The following is a 5,507-nucleotide window of genomic DNA, read 5'->3' as shown; positions in this document are numbered from 1 at the left end:
GCTCAAAAACATCAATTCTTCTACAGTCTTCCTTATTCACTGCTCAGCTTTCGCATGCATATGAGGTGATTGAAGATACCATGGCTTGGGTCAGGTACGCCTTAGTCCTCAAGCTGACATCTTTGCTCTTCAACACTTTAAAAAGGTCTTGTGCAGCAGCTTTGCTTAATGCAATATGTCGTCTGATTTCTTGGCTGCTGCTTCCATGAGTGTTGATAGTTGATCCAAGAAGAGTGAAGTCCTTGACAACTTCAATATTCTCTCCATTGATAAGAATGTTGTTTATTGGTCCAGTGGTAAAGATTTTTGTTTTCTTTACATTGAGATATAATCCATACCAAAGGCTGTGCTCTTTGATCTTCATCAGTAAATATTTTTTAAGTCCTCTTCACTTTCAGCAAGCAAGGTTGTATCACCTGCATATCCCAGATTATTAATGAGTCTTCCTCCAATCCTGATGCCACATTTTTCTTCATAGAGCCCAGCTTCTTAGATTATTTGCTCAGCATACAGATTGAATAAGTGTGGTGAAAGAATACAATCCTGTCACATACCTTCCTAAATTTTGAAGCATTCAGTGTTCCCATGTTCTGTTTGAACACCTGCCTCTTGGTCCATGTACAGATTCCTCATGAGCACAATCAAGTGTTCTGGAATATTCATACTTTGCAATGTTGTCCATAGGTTGTCATGATCCACACAATTGAAAGCCTTTGTGTAGTCAATAAAGCACAGGTAAACATCTGTCTGGTATTCTCTGCTTTTAGCCAAGATCCCTTGGACATCAGCAGTGATATCCCTTGTTCCACAGCCTCTTCTGAATCCGGCTTGAACCTCTGGAAGTTCTCTCTCAATGTATGTTTTACCTTTAGTAAAACTTTACTTGCATGGGATATCAAAGAGATTGATGATTTCTGCTTTCTGTTGGGTCACCTCTCTTTGGAATGGGCACAAATATGGATCTCTTCCAATCAATTGACCAGATATTTGTGTTCCACATTTGTTGGCATAGATGAGTGAGTGCATTTCTACTGAAACCCCCAATAATTCTTAAAGGTTTCTTCAGAGAGTTTAAGATGAGGAAAACATTTTCAGTAAGGTTAACTAACAAGGATCCTAATGTAGATGATCCAGCTCAGAACTCCTTTTGTAGAGCAGTTGATGACTGTGTTTAACTCTCTCTGCTCATTGTTCTTTAACATATATCTTTAAGTGGAGCATGGTACTCTGTGAGCAGATATGGGCGTATTAGTTGAAGTATTTTCTAGTCAGATCCTACCTATGCACTCTCTCCCTGGCTTGTGGGGTGTAGTAAAGGTAGGCATGGCAGGGATGTTGGGCTTTTACTCTTAGAGGTTGGTAGGCTGTGTATGAATTCAGGCTCTGCCATACATTGCAAGAATTTCTCAAAGCTGCTCAACATCTCTGGGCCACAATGTCTTTATCTGTAACTTAAGGAATCTGGAATGGATTCTCTTTAATGAGCCTTACACTTAAAATTTCCATAAAGTCTACATGCACCACTGAAGAAGTTTAATACAATTTTCAAGGGAACGTGAAGCTTCTCCTTCCAAAAATATTAGAACCAGTTTTAAAAACCTAGAATTAGTTTTTTTTTTAAAGTTTTTATTGTGAATTGAGTGACAGTTTACAAGGGCAAACATTGGCTTTATACCATCGTTTCATTGCAATGATTACAATCTCCTCCATGCCTCATCATTCAACAGTATTTGCTTCCATTCCCTGTTTGTTTTTCTTTGGGTGGAGGTTGAGGGGGTTGTACACAGAAACACTCAGGAATATATAATAATTTAAACAGCCAAAGGACACATTCTGCAAGCCTGCCTCCTGGCTGCCAGCACCCAGTCCCTCTCCTTCCATGAGTCTAGTAGAATGAGTTTTGGATTTGTATTTTGGTGACAACATAGTAACCAGAAGTAATAAGAGGAATTTTCCTAATGAATTAAGATCTAGGAAGGAAATGAACATAAGAATTGACATGCTCTCCCTGAATATAATATTTGTTGTTGTTAGGTGCCAGTGAGTTGGTACCGACTCATAGCGACCCTATGCACAGCAGAATGAAACACTGCCTGATCCTGGGCCAACCTCACAATTGTTGCCACACTTGAGTCCATCGATGCTACAACTTGGCCTATCCATCTCTTCCACATTTTCTCTGACCCTCCACCTTACCAAACATGATATCCTTCTCCAGCAACTTGTCCCTCCTGACAATATGTCTGAAGTATGAGAGACGAAGTTTGGCCATCCTGGCCTCCAAGGAGCACTCTTGCTGCATTCTTATAGGAGGTACATATACAGAAAACAAAATACAACTTTTAGTTTCCATTTGAGGAACAGTAAGTGGTTGGATATTCCTGGGTGGTACAAATGGTTAAGCACTGTAAGGTTGCAAGCTTAATCTACCCACAGGCACCATGAAAGAAAGGGTTAGTGATCGAAAACTCTAAAAATCAGCCATTGAGAACCTTATGGAGTACGGTTTCACATTGAATTGTAAGACTCAGCAGCAACTAACAGCAAGAAGACATTGAGTCCTAGAAGCCCACATTTCCACAACTGTTTTTAGGGTGCTGTTGATTAAGATAGCACTTTGTGTCCTGAGCACATGGCATCTATAATCAAGTCCCTCTTAATCTGTGTTAGAGGGTCTGGGTCCTTCTAAGTTATGTCGCATCTAAGTCTGCCCTTTCTTACTTTCATAGAAGGCATTTTCTTTATCATCATAACTATTTTCTGTCTTTTCTACTTTATAGCCAGAATTAAAGCTACCTGCTTTGAGTTAGCCTGCTCTTGAGATACAAAGGAAAGTTAATGGAATTTGGTAAAAGCTTTTCTCTTCAACAAAGTTCATCTTTGTTTAGGGCTTAAAAATCCAATTTTGTAAGTAAAAAGTGAAATAGTGACTCTAAAAACAGATGCCTCTAGAGTAAAATAGAGATAAAATCGTATACCAAAAAGTGGCAGCATCTATGGACTCAAGCGTGGCAACAGTAGTGAGGTTGTCCCAGGATCAGGCAGTGTTTCGCTTTGCTGTGCATAAGGTCGCTATGGGTTGGTACTGACGCGATGACACCTAACAACAACAACAACAACAAAAAAAACACCCCCAAAATCCCTAAGTCAATTTTAATATTTTATCCTTTTTACGTTAGTGTACTCAGTCCCATCCATGCCCTAACTTCTACTGTGCCTGTAACTCACCTTCTCCATCCAGCTCAGGCTACCTTTCTAAGATGTCGTCTCTCCATTGAAACCTAGCCTTGAATGTCATTTCAATGCAAATTTACCTCTGTATCTCTACCTGTTGCCTTTGAGTTTGTTCTTAATTACAACAACCCTACAGGACAGAGTAGAACTGCCCATAGAATTGCCAAGGCTGTAACTCTTAACAGAAGCAGACTGCCACATCCTTCTCCTGAAGAATGGGTACTGGGTTTGAACTACTGGCTCTGGTTAATAGCTTAACCCCTGTGCCACCAGAGCTCCTTAACCAGAGTGTACTCAAGTAAAAATTCTACAGAGATCTGAGTGTCTTTTTTTCCAAGGCTTTGAAGGATAATGAAAAAGTATTTGCCTTTGAGTAGATCTGAGTCACGGAGACCGCACATGTGTCAGAGTAGCACTGTGCTCCATAGGGTTTTTAATGGGTGACTTTTCATAAATAGATCCCCAGTCCTTTTTACTTAGGTGCCACTGGGTGAATTTGAACAGCTAACCTTTTGGTTATCAGTCAAGCACACTAACCATGTGCATCACCCAAGGACTTGATGAGTAATAAGGAGCAACTTACTACTAAAACCACTGGTTGCATTAACTCATTTAACTATCTCTGTAAAGTGCTATTATTTGACAAATGAGAAAACTGAGACCTAAACCCAAAATGGAGTTCTGCTTTGGTGCTGTAGGATAAAGAACTAAACCGCACGTCAGTGGTTCAAACCCACTAGCTGCTCCTTGGAAACTCTATACAGGGTTGCTATGAGTCAGAACCAACTTGACCACTCTTAACAACAACAACAACAAGAAAAGAAAGTCACTGCCATCTAGTCAATTCTGACTCTACAAAAGGTTAATTACCTAAGGACACAGAAAGTGGTAGAAGTGGGATTTCACATGAAACAAGTATGGCCTTGTGAAAGCTTCTGAAAGACAACACTCCAATAGGTATTAAAAAAAAAGGTTATAATTTTCTCTCACAAGGATTTTTCTATTTTTAACTCATTTTAAAAAATCATGTGTTCAAATCTTACAGGGCTGTGTGTTTGAGAAACCAGCTATTATTCTTTGTTGGTTTTCAAAAATTTACAAACATCAAAACCTTTTTCATCAAGCAAAACTCAATATATGTTGTTGTTACTAGGTGGCATTGAGTTGGTTCCAATTCATAGTGACCCTATGTACAACACAAGGGAGCACTGCCTATCCTCACAGTTGTTATGTCTGAGCCCATTATTGCTGCCACTATGTCAATCAGTCTCATTGGGGGTCTTCCTCATTTTCACTGACTCTCCACTTTACCTAGTGTGACGCTGTGGGTTAATGCGCCAGACTGCAAAGCCGTTTGAACTCCAAGGTTGGCAGTTCAAGCTCACCAGCTGTTCCTCAGAAACCCTATACAGGGTCGCTATCAGTTGGAACCGACTCGACAGCACTTAACAACAATCACTTTACCAAATATGATTCCTTCTCCAGGGACTGGGAACTCCTGACAACATATCTTAAGTATGAGAAATGAAGAGACAAAGTCTCGCCATGGTCACTTCTAAAGAGCAATCATACTGTTCTTCCAAAACAGATTTATGTTTTGGATGTCATGGACTTGTTTTAATTTTCTTTAGCTTCAGCCTGTACTTGCATATGAGTAATTAATGGTCTGTGCCACATTTAGTCCTTGGCCTTGTTTTGGCTGATGATATTGAGCTTCTCCATCTGTTCTTCCCACAGATATAGTCAATTTGATTCCTGTGTATTCCCAATGGTGAGGTCCACATGCACTTCTGTTGTTGCAAAAAGGTAATTGCAATGAATGTCATTGTTGTTACAAAATTCTATCCTGTGATCCTCAGCATCATTTCAATCACCAAGGTTATATTTTCCAACTACTGACCTTTTCTCTTTGTTTCCAACTTTCATATTCCAATGCCAGTAATTATCAATGCATCTTGATTATATATTTGATCAATTTCAGACTGAAGAAATAGGTTTAATTCATCATGGGCATATACAACATGTCAAATAAGAATGCTGTACTGTGATGAAGAGGTGGATGTGCTGGTTGTGGATAGGGGACAAAGGCCTGTCCAATTACCTATACCTCCAACTTCACAACATCTCACACCTCAGATTGAAACCTTTCTCTTATTTATTTATTTATTTATTTTTGGTTTCCTCTGTCACTTTAATTAAGACACAGTGCTTAATTACAGCCTCCACAAGCTGTAGTTCCAGGCCCTTCACCCACCCTGACCTTTGGCCAAGAA

The sequence above is a fragment of the Chrysochloris asiatica genome, unplaced genomic scaffold (assembly GCF_000296735.1).
Source record: "Chrysochloris asiatica unplaced genomic scaffold, ChrAsi1.0 scaffold00287, whole genome shotgun sequence".
Lineage (NCBI taxonomy): Eukaryota > Metazoa > Chordata > Mammalia > Afrosoricida > Chrysochloridae > Chrysochloris > Chrysochloris asiatica.
Note: the sequence above shows the minus strand (reverse complement) of the source record.